We start from the raw sequence: 12,604 nt of genomic DNA, 5'->3' as shown, positions 1-12,604 counted from the left end.
TCTGAGAAGGACTGGTGGAATAATATGATGTTTTCCTTTCTTGCCACATTGTTTCCTCCTCTGTGCAGTGCTAGCAAAATGTTAAGCACCCTATGAAATACTGTCTCTAAATACATGAATGCTAACGGGTTTCTATAGCCATAAACCACAGGACTGAGTGTGGCTACCTACAGTGAGTTGTTAGAGGCTTCTGCCAAGCAGCCTCTCTGGCTCCCTCCCCTCTGCCTCTCCAGTACTGGCTCATCACTGAGTTTGGACCAGTAGACCAACAATTCTGTTATGATTGCAACAGTTTCTCAGCCATGACCCTCCAATCACTGGGGATTCAGTGGCTGTGGCAAGCTCCTTATAGCCCAGTAACATTACCCTGTAGATAATGCCTCTACTTCCCATGCCCTAAATAAATACTGCCTTTGCCCGTACTTGTATCACGTGCCAACACAGGTAGAGCATGACCTGACACATGCATGGCAAAATCCACTACTCAAGTCTGTGTCTAAACAAAAAAGATGGGTTTCTGATGCACATGCAAGGCAAGTTTATGTATCTGTGACTGAGTTTGCAGCAGAAAAAAAAATCCTGTTCTACTTAAAAACTTGAATTTTTGTAAGCTTATGTGTCTTTTCCCTTAGTTGCTTATATGTGTGCATCACATTTCACACCACATGTAACACCATCAATAAGTGTGGTTTGTAGGCATCTATACATATAATTTACTCCTCTACTGTTCTATATGATGGCATTACATAAAAATTAATTTTGTCATACAAATCCTATATAATACACTTCATGTGATTTAAGTGGTTTTCATTAATGGATTGAATTATGTGCTTTAAAAAGATCAACAAATTATTGTGTACTATTATCACTGAGGTGAAAATGCTGCCATCCCCAAGCAGCGTGTTTTGTTCTTGCATTCAGCTTTTGGCAATAATTAGATGCCTTTGAGTGTTATGTAAGGATAGAAGAAGCCACTTGCTGGAAATTAGTGAACTGTAATAAAAGAGGATTTTAGTGAGTTTGAGAAACCTTATGATCCATTTTCAAGAAACTGTTTGGGGCTTTGGGTGGTGTTTGTTTGTTTTAGGCAGTGGAGAATTGGAAAAAAAAGTCTTGCCAGAAAGGAAGTGGAGGATGATTTGAAACCATGTGAATGAGGTGGAGAAAAGACAGAATCCCTATATTTTAACTCATACCTGTTTTCATCGTCTGAGAAGGTAGGGGACAGAGATGCTTACTGAAAATTTAAGTACAGTAAACATTACTTTGAATACAAGGTAATTTGACAGAGATTAGTATAAAATGCTTAGCTGAGTTTTGTTTCTTGTGGAATAAAACTTCAGGCATCTGAGTAAGATTCTGAGCTCCACCTCTGTGTTAGGGTTGGACATGGAGCAATGCTGGGCTTTCAGATAATTTATTGTACTTGTTCTTTGCCTTTCTGACCAAGACAATCCATGACTTCCTTTCTGCACCTTACTGATCATGTAGTGAATGTTCATTGACAGGGAACAGAAGTGGGGAATGTAGCATCTCATAATATAAAAAGCCTTTTAATATCATTGGGACTTTGAATTATGAACAGAAGCACTCGAAAAGTTTGCCAGACTCTTGACTGTGGAACGTGAGAAGACCTGCACTCAGAGGGCTGTATCAGTGTAAGTCACCATTTCCACTGCTCTGATGTGGCCCACTGGGAAGGGTTTGCACTATGAGAAAAGAGTATGCCAAACTGTCAGTAGGATGTGTCAGTGCCAGGTAGATATGGGTAGGATGCACACAGATTTCTACTAGAGCAAAATGAATTCTCATGGCATAATTTCTGCGCTTAGACCAACAATTCTGTTATGATTGCAACAGTTTCTCAGCCATGACCCTCCAAAGCAAACTTATTTTCCCTGACCTTTAAGGCCTTTTGAAAATCACTCTGGATCCCAGAGCACAAAATAGTATATAGTTCAGCTATTATACATCTAAATATACATGCACACACAGACCACATCTTATCTATGTTCTTTACTTCTTAGTGCGTAGTTGATTTGCACTAAAATGTGTGTTGTTGATACCAGATAGATTAACATGATGATCCACTTTTCTCTGTAAAATCAGCTTATCCTTATCATTGATGCTGTACCGGTCACATTTAATAACGTCTACTCCTGGTCACATATTTAATAATACACATACACTCAGACAGCTTGTTGATGAAACAGCAACTTACTTTAAAGATTATCTTTAAAGTGTTGATTTATCTTTTCTGTATTTAATTGAAAAGACATAGGAACTTATAAGAGAAATGACAAGAAAAAAAGATGAATATGAATCAATCCACTCTGTGATCAATACATTATAACCTACTGAGACTATGGCCTCTAGAAAAGCAATAACTCTGCCAGAAGAAATCTCTTTTTCCCCCAAGACTTTACTGAGGTCACAAGTAAGATTTCAATGGGCTTTTCATCAGGCAGTTTGTTCTTACACTTATAAGGCAGAGTAGCTCCTGGGATATAACTTGCCTTAAAAATACTCTCCTAGGACCCCAGGATAGATTTTTACCTAGCTCAAGCCTAAGAAAATAGTGTAATCAACCTCTCAAATTACAATACAATGTGGCACAGATCTCTTCACATGACTCCTCAGCCCCAAGCCAGAAAGCATAATCAGTAATTTCTAGTGAAGTAAGGGTGCAGTCATTTGCTAAAAATCTTTCTTTGCAAAACATAAACACCTTTTTCTTCCTTAGGGAAGGGAGAAAATGAACAATTTTAAGTTGGTTTTTTTTTTAAATTTATTCAGATCATAATGTCAGATCATTCAGAGCACAGCAGTGCAGATAAGAGCCCAGATGAAGTTTCCATTCACCACCACACAACGGGGAGACAAGCTTAGTCATGGTTGTTCTCCAAGTGTTTTTCTCTTTCTTCCATATATCCAGAAAAAATAGATATTTTTCTCTGAAAACTGCTAAAGAATGAATCTAGTAGATTCATGTAGCTCACTTACCATAAACATAAAGCCTTGAACACGTGCCTAGCTGCTCCAATCTCCGGATTTGGCAAGTGTCTGGTATCTGCTCAAATTATCTTAATCTAGGTAAATCTCCACTGAAGATATTAGCTGCTCCCATCTGGTTTGGGCACCCACATTCCCAAAGCTGGTGTTACTCTGTGATCTCCAAGCCTGACTTCCTTGACATTGCTATTGAACCTCCACTGGGTTTTTGGCAGTAAATAGCTACTTACCCTCTGACTCGGAAATCCCCAGAAAGGCAGAGAAGGAACTGCCAAGTGAGATTGATCTGTTTATTAAGGAAGAATGACATTTTGAACTGAATCTAATTACTGCAATTTCTGTGCAGGAAAGGCAGCTCAAAAAATCCCTCATGGAAAAAAAGTTGGTGACAAAAATGTACCTCTTCAAAGGAGATTATGGTCACCATGTCCAAGGATTTTATTTGAACCTATCAGCATTCTGACATGCTAACATTTCATAGGCAAACAGACAGTGAAAAACAAAATAACATCAGCCTCTATGGATAGATGATGAAAAACATGAATTAAAGTCAATTAATCCATTCTGACAATGAACTAGGAGTAACTGGATCCTTGCTTTTGCTACAAGATGAATTGTAGGATCATTGCCTTGTCTACCACATTAATGCTTTAACTATATATAAATTAAATATATAGTCTGCTCCTTTGATTATAATATTTTTCACTCCTTTTACTTTTAGAACTAATTAGGCAAGACAGTCATTCCACAAGGCCTTTCTTCATTAAACCCCCTTATCTATCAGTTAAGTCATCATTTTGCGCCTGTAACACAAGTTCCTTTTAAGTTTTCCCATTGTAAACCACAAAAATAATTTCAACACTTACGAGAAAAGATATGCACAATATCTTTTTTGCCACAATTCTTATAATCCCTTTAAGAGCCTGCTTTTTCTATGCACTACATGAAGGCTTGGATTTTCTTTTCTGCATTGCCTTTTGAACGTTTTGCTGGGGAAAGACTACTGGCTAGTTGGAAACACAAAGTATGTTTGAAAAGGCAGGTTTTAATTACAAGTAGTGTTTTTTTTCTGCTGAATTGCATATGGTTTGTGAAAGACAACGTCATTTGGCCAGCAAAGACTGTTGGAGCCCCATGTCAGAGATGATAAAGTGTTGTGCACACTATTCAAACATCGGGAAAAGGACTTTCAGGTTTAGGAGTAATAGTGTAGCATTTGGCCAACACCAGTTGAAGACTGTGCCAGTGTAATTGCTAACTACTTTAACTTCTGCTGTTAACTTTTGACTTATGAGAATCACCTAATAACGTTATTTTTGTTGCTATTATGTGGCTGGATAGCTTGCTATCAGTGCTTGAGGCAGCAAAAAATGTAAACAAGAAAAAAATTGCTTATCAGAAAATCAAATGTGTGAACAAGAGATAACCACCTATGAGATCCTCAGAAGTGCATGAGTGTCAAGATTTTAATTACATTTTATTTACAAAAAAAAGAAAGTCTTATTTTAAGTAGATCAAAGCCTATGTCCTGCCACAAGGGTGTTTAGAACTGTGTATAGGACAAACTGACTATAGCTTTGCTTTAATGCTGGTTCTACAACTTTACATGTATAAATTATTGATTTTATAACTTCCTACGGACATGTATTTTATATGTTATGCAAACTAAAACTTAGGCAGTACTTGCTTGGAGTAACATGTGGCAAACATCCTACAAAATAGATGAGCTTTATTAGAAAAATTAATTTAAGAGAGGAAAACAAATCTTTTGTGCTTTATTAGCAAACCATTCAGAAGAGAATTTAGGGAACAGTACTTTCATGGTTCTGCATTAGGAGGAAAAATTGCTTTAATTAGATATGGTAAGGAATCAGTTTTGTGTGCCATGATTAGGAGGACAGCTCTAGTAATTATATATAGGATAAGACATCCAACTCCTTGAACATCTGTTCCTAATAATCAAACTTACAATATAGAAAAAGTTTACATTTGTATTCATTTTGTATGACAGAAACCCAAATCCAAAATACTTTATTGTGATCTTTATGCAAAAGTGCCAACTTTATTTTTAATAAAATAAAAAAACCCAGCAAGATATGTTCTATATTTTCATTAACACAATTAAAAAAGTCTTTATGCTACAGATAAGCATTTAGGAAGGCAAAAGTAGCATATTATTTATAGCCTGGCTATACACAACATGCATAATCAGTATTTTTTACATTTTTTAACTGAATAATTATATTGGTATAAGTACTGATGCAAAAAAAAGCCTATATACTAGTATAAAGCACCTTTGTATGTGTATAAATACACCAATACTTGTAGAATAGGAAAAAGAGGGCAGAAATACACAGCTTTAATTATCTTAAGTAGTCTAGACACATTTTGACTTCTCACTCAGGCAGTTTGAAAAAATCTTATTTTCTGTCTGTTTAACTTGTATCATATCTTACTCTAAAGACAGAGTGGAGGACTATAATTCTTGAGAGATATGGCACAAGAGTTAAAATGTATATTGACCAAGCTGCTTAAAAATTTTCCAGTAGTCAGTAACGACTTCCTAAATAAAAAAGCAAAGAGATGAAATAAGATAAAGCAAAATCATCACTCATATTGAGGAGTATTTTTATAGCCATGTTGATCAGAAACAGGTAAGAAGAACCAGAATTCTGATTTTGTTCCCTTATAAGGTGTTTTGGTGTCTCTGTTTCAGTAACTTTAAAAACATAGCCCCCCCCCCCCCCCCCCCCCGAAAAAAAACATTCTAAGAGAAAACTCAACAACAAACTAACCCATACAACTCTCCTATTTACTGGCATTTCAGTAACTGCTGAAAGTCAACTGTAATTTTTGTTGCCAGCTAGGGATTTCTCAGAAATTAAATCTGCCTGTACTGACAATTGCACAGTGGAGGCTTTAATTATAAAATCCAGATAATAAGCTACTGCTCATTCATTAACTAACACGACAGGAAAAGTGGAAAGTCTGATCCCTAAAATTGTCCATCCTCTAAGATCCTATTGTTTTGGTTTTTGTTTACATCACATACTTATTTCTTGTTTTCCTTGGAAGCTGGAGGAGAACTAGAAATGTGAAAACTCACCTGCAAACCACCGGAGAAGATATTTATTTTTGGCTCTCTTATTCTTCACCTATATTAATGTTAAATGACCAGTTAATGTCTTTGAGAAAGAAAAGACATAAAAAAGATTTCAAAGTCAGGTTCTATCAGCAGAAATCTCTTTAATATCAAGAAGTTTGATTTCTGGTCTGTCAAAATTTGTGTTTCTTGCTGTTATATATCTCTGACTTGAAATACTTGGCAATGCAGCTAACTTGGCTATGGCTCCAGTCTTCTGATCAGTGGCTTATTGTTTTCCTGGACAGATTCTCTATTTTATTACAATGCATCATTTGGGGCACACTTATTTCCCTGTTCTCAGGATTTACTGTTTAATTCCAGAAACACTGAGATACACTTGGGAGCAAATTATATGGTTTCTGGGGAAGAATATCTACTTAAAATGGAAATAAGTTTTAAGGTAATCATAATGTTATCTATGGTAATTTTCTATTTAATTTCAAATGTAAGTACTTGCATAGATATAGTTCTTAACTGATCACTCCAAATCAAAAAGGTAAGACAAAGCTCTCTAAAACATGGAAATATATATATGAATATCCGTACACTCAGATTTCTATAAAGATATTAACAATTTAAAATTCATTGAAACTTAGTTTTACAAAAATATTGTACTGTCAAAGTTTACCACTTTCCCTTATTTGTGCTATTTACTTACCACATTGAACTTCTCTGTTTACATAATGAAAGTCTCAATAATTGCCTTTTTTTCCTCATAGCCATACTTCCAAGTTCTTGGTGGTATGGTACTTGATAGCCATAAAATTAAATGCCTAGTGCTATATCAGTCAGATTGTGCATTAATTGCATTTACTATACAACTTCGCTCTACTTGCATTCTGCTCACTTGCTAACTCCCTGAAGGACAGTTTTGAATGCCCCATGGCTCCTCAAGCAGCTGACAGGATGCCACAAACAACCATTCTTCTAGAAGAGATGCACCACAGGCCAGTAAAAGCTGCAAGTTTAACGTTTGGCATACCTCAGGAATGGCTGGCACAAGATAAGGGCACTTAATCCTATCAGGAAGGCCATTTTTGCACCTAGAATGCTTTAGGAAAACTTTGATAAAATTGTGGCTGAGGCTAGCTGAGGTCCCTTAGCCATAACAACTTTGTAGTGTTATATTTTCCCAAGACTAGGATTTGGAAGATACTTACTGGTGCATCAGATATACAGCCTACTACAAACAATGGAATCTTTAGCAGATGTTAAGCTGAGTCAGTCTATCCTGAAGTTTTATCACATTACTAACTCTGAAACCTAGTGCAGGCCAGGTGACTGTGGCAGTGAAGGAAAGATACCAGTGAGGGCTGAGCTATCATAGATCACAGAATGCCTTGGATTGGAAGGGACCTTAAATATCACCTAGTTCCAAATCCCCTGCAAAGGGCAAGGATGCCACACACTAGATCAGATTGCTCAGAACCCCATCCAACCTGGCCTTAAATACTTGCAGGGATGGGGCATCCACAACTTCTCTGGGCAACCCGTGCCAGTGCCTGAACATCCAGTCTAAATCCTAACATCCAGTCTAAATCTCTACTCTTTTAGTTTAAAACTATTCTCCCTTGCCTTATCACTATCTGCCTGTGTAAAAAGTCCCTCTCCCTCTTTTTCATAAGCACCCTTTAAGCTCTGGGAAGCCACAATGAGGTCGCCCCAGAGCCTTCTCTTCTCTGTGACGAAAAACGCTAGCTCTCTCAGCCTGTCTTCATAAAACAGGTGCTCCATCCCTCAGATTAGCTTTGTGGCCCCCCTCTGGGCCTGTTCTAACAGATCCATGTCCTTGTGCTGAAGACTCAAGCCCTGTAGACAATACTCCAGGTGGGGTCTTGCAAAGGCAGACCTGAGGGGCAGAATCACATCCTTCAACCTGCTGGCCACGCTTCTTTTGATGCAGTCCAGGATGTGGTTGGCCTTCTGGGCTGTTAGCGCACACTGTTGTCTCATGTCCAGCTTTTAATCCACAAGAACCCCCAAGCCCTTCTCTTCAGGGCTACTCTCAGTGAGTTCTTCTCCCAGTCTGTACTCATGTCTTGGATTGCCCTGACCCAGGTGCATCATGTTGCACCTGGACATGTTAACTTAATGAGATTCTCATGGGCCCACTTCTCAAGTTTGTTCAGGTTCCCCTGGATGGCATATCTTCCGTCTGTTGTGTTAACTGTACCGCTTTGGGACATCTGCAAAGTTGCTGAGGGTGCACTCCATCTCACTGTCTATGTCATCAATAAAGACATTAAAGAGCTCCAGTCCCAAGACAGAGCCCTGAGGGACATCATTCATCACTGGCCTCCATCTGGACATACAGCCATTGACTACAACTCTCTAGCTGCATCCATCCATCCAATTCCTTATCCACTGAATAGTTCCTTCAAATCCTTATTTCTACAGTTTAAAGATAAGGATGTCATGCTGGGACCATGTGCAGGCCTTACAAGAGTCTAAGGAGATTGCATCGGTCAGTCTTCTCATGTCAACTGTTGCAGTCATTCCACCACAGAAGGCCACCATATTAGTCAGGCATGATTTGCCCTTAGTGAAGCCGTGTTGGCTGTCTTGGATCACTTTCTAGTCTTACATGTGCCTCAACATTGCAGCCATGAGGGCCTGGCCCATGATCTTACCAGGCACAGAGGTGAGGTACCAGTCTGTAGTTCCCCAGGTCTTCCTTTCTCCCCATTTTAAAAATAGAAGTGATGTTTCCCTTTTTCCAATCAACAGGGACTTCATCTGACAGCCATTACTTTTCAAATATCATGGAGAGTGGTTTGGCAATGCCATCAACCAGTTCCCTCAGGACTCTGGGATGTATCTCATCAGGCCTCATAGACTTGTGCCTATTCAATATCATCAGGGGATCTCGAACCTACTCTTCACTTACAAGGTGAGGGACTTCACTCCCCCAACCCCCATCTAGAGGCTCATGGACTGAGAGACACGGGAGGCCTGACTGCTGGTGAAGACTGTGGCAAAGAACTTTTTGAGTACCCCAGCCTTCTCCGTAACCTGTGTTCCTTCTTGTTTATCAGATCATTCACTCCTGCCCAAGCGGGTCAGTCCCAATGACTCCCATCCTTCCAGTGCATCTCACTGGAGCTAACTCATGGTAATTTAACCCTCCAACCTGGCATACAATGACTCTTTCTTTATTGTTTTGCTCAGGATAGCTTTTTTGTCACCTTAGCAAATGGGATCGGCTGTGAAGGAGTCCAAAGTGTGCCAAAGCAAGTGCAAAGAGAGGTGTGGGGGAAAAGGCACTGAATAAGTTACTAGATCAGCTCAAGCCATGACACGTACCTTTGCCTTCATGCCTGCTTTCAGTATGACATAATATTAAGGGTGCTGACAAAGGAGCTCTGTCAAGTCTCGCTGCTGTAGTTGGAGGAGACCACACCAAAACACAACTGCTCTGCCAGGAGTTGGTATGTGCACAGCAGGCAGAGTAATAATGGTACAGGTGCTAATGCCTCAGCTTTTTCTGTGGAAAATTTAGTCTCCAGTGAAGGTGGGTGTAAGGCTCTGGACTTTGCACTTTTGAAGGGGCTGAGGCAGAAACACATGTTCTCTTCTGTCAGCCCTGCAGAGGAGAGGTTGCAACCTGCAGCAGAGGGATGGGAAGGGCAGGTGGGGTTAGTGACCTCTCAAGAAGGCATGGCAAGATGTGCTAGCACTGGTGTGCCATCCCTGTACAAACACTGCCTTGGCCAAAGGGGTTGTATAACCATACCAACATTGCCAGAAAAGTAGTTTCTGTAGGCAGGGCTTCAATTAATGCCTTACTAGATCATGAGACATCAGCTCTACAAATTGCATTATGAGGTATTAAAAATACTATTTTACCATTTCTCACTGATATAAAGAATACTTTTCCCTTCTTCCCTTTCTCTTGCTGGGGCCTTGGTACTGAAGTGGTCTGGCTTTCCGAAAAGAAAAAATCTGAAAACAAGACTCGAAACGTTTAAAACTCACTGCTCCAAAAAAGTGTGAAGCAGTTCATCTGTAAATTCTGTTGTAAGAAAAACGCATTAGTGTCAGCTTGACTGACACCAATTATTCTAATCCTCTGAAACAAATCTCCTTAAAATCATTCTGCCAGCATGCTAATGCCCTGTTTTGGTCTACTGAACTTTACTATGTGCCATAGCGGCAGGTGTAAGCAACAGACTTAGAAGTTTTGAAAGTGAGATTCTAGAATGGAAAGTAAGAAGATATAGAATTAATTTTAGAAGGGAAAATAAAATTTTCTACAATGTAAGGATAAACAGGGCTTCACAAGGCAGAGGGATTGCTCATATATAATTGAATGTGGTAACGCCTTTCATGCCTGTGATACACAGCAATGTAGACAAACTTTGTCCATGTTCAAAAGTGTGGGTGACATCATGAATTGCCTGGTTTCACACCTTCATGCCTTTATTTGTGCCCTGTGCAACACTTACATTGTATGTCCTACATGATAGCTTTGTTTGGAGAGCAGTAGAGTGGTTGGGAAGATTCAATGTCTGGTCCTGCTCTGGCTTTTATTCCTCTGGGTGGTTCTTGTACATCTTGTACAGGATAGCATACGCTGAGGGCTGCTTTGCATCTTTATTGGCAAGGTCATAGTTTAGCTTGGGAATCACTAACATTGCAGCCCAGCATCTCTTGATTCAGCTTTGGTACCCTTAAGGGGATTAAGAGAGCTCTTGCAGAGTGTCTGTGGGCTAGGCAGGAATCTGTCCTTCCTTGGTGATGATGAAGGTGTCTGATAGAGGCTGTGATTACTCAGTTTACAAATTCATTCCTGTATAATGATGTGAAGGCTGCTGCTTGGTGCAGTCTGTATGCATGGAGAAAGAGTTTCTAACCTAAACAATCACAATCTCAATCACGCATCTTCATCATCATCACATTTCCCACAAACTAATGGGCAAACAGATGAAGTAAAAAAGTACTCGTAAATAAATACAAATAAAAATCACTACTCTTTGGTTTTGTTTCTCCTGATGTTTTATCTTCACATGTAACAGTCTGACTGCTACTGCAAATGCTAGTGTGAAAAGCACATCATGCTTTAAGGGACAAAGCATACTGTCCACCAGAAAACCTGATTTGCAAACAAAGGGCAGCAGATGCCCTCTCGAGGAAGACATGACTTATCAATAAATTGAGGAATAGAAGTACTTACAGCTCTGTGAACCTCACTCTGCAAATGGGGCCACGGACTCAGTTTTCTAAGACAAATCTCTAACTCTCTAAGGTGGCTTTTTCTGGTGCAGATCTGCCTAATTCATAATTAAAAACTCTCAAAAGGAGAAAAATAAAGCTGTAATGACCAACTTCAGCTACTGCTGGAAGACATCCCTCTCAGCCCTTCACTTGTCAAGGCAGCATCATTACACTTGACAGAAAGGCTAGAAGGTCAGAATCTACAAATACCTGATTCTGGTACAGGAGTATGTGCTTGAATGGGTGTGTAAACAAGAAAAGGGGGGAAATCCAAGAGAAGTCAAAGGATTTTGGCACATAATAGCTTTTACATGACAAAAAATGTGTGAATGCAGCAATAATATTTCCTACTGTATCCAAATTTCATAACGTTGACATTTTGTAGTTGAACTGATCTTGCATCCCTTGTTGATTATGACAGCTGCTCTTAGTCTATCATGCCTGATTGATTTTTCAGATAAGCATTAAGGGATTAATAAAATGCAGAATTGTATCTTATTAGTTACAAAACCACTTAAATGTGAAGTGTGTGCCTAAATCAGAGGAAGTCCTTTCACAGTCTGTATCTCACCACATATGAATTTATCTGATGTAATACTGCTTAGATGTCGATAGAGCTGTCAGGGGGTAATTTTAGAGGATTAGACCTGTGCTTAGTGCTGTGCACTGAGGGTTAGATGCTACTGGATTCAAGGAGAAAAAACGTGGGATACGTGACCCACTCCTGCATGTGCCGGGACCTGGAGTTTGCAGCTTGAGCAGCATCAGCAGCACGCAACTGCTTGTAATCCCGTCAGGATTCGCGACGTGAAGGGGAAGAAAAGAACCAGCATGGATTTTGCCTTTTTAGGGGGTGAAATGTACCGGGTTCCAGCTGAAGCGCATGTCACTCCCGCGCTGTGCCGGGCTCTGCGCGGGGCCCCGCGGGACACGACACGCACACACCCCCGCCGCGTCCTGCGGGAATCCCGGGCGGCACTGAGCCCGCGCTGTCATCGGTGGAATTGCGGGGGGTGGGTGTGCGTGTGCAGGCACCGCGGGACGCGGTGCCGCGGAACGCGTGGGACAGCACAGATCGCCGCCGAGCAGAATGGATGCCCTCGTCACACGGACGGATGCGGGGTGGCGAAATTAGAGCGGGGCGTGATGCCGGTAACTTCAGGGACACCGAGTTAGGCACGTCCGCCCCGTCCCGCCCGGTGTCCCACCCGGCTTGGCCGCAGGCAGCGTCTC

The sequence above is a fragment of the Chiroxiphia lanceolata genome, chromosome 6 (assembly GCF_009829145.1).
Source record: "Chiroxiphia lanceolata isolate bChiLan1 chromosome 6, bChiLan1.pri, whole genome shotgun sequence".
Taxonomy (NCBI): domain Eukaryota; kingdom Metazoa; phylum Chordata; class Aves; order Passeriformes; family Pipridae; genus Chiroxiphia; species Chiroxiphia lanceolata.
The sequence above is the reverse complement of the archived record's forward strand: the minus strand, read 5'-3'. Positions refer to the sequence as shown.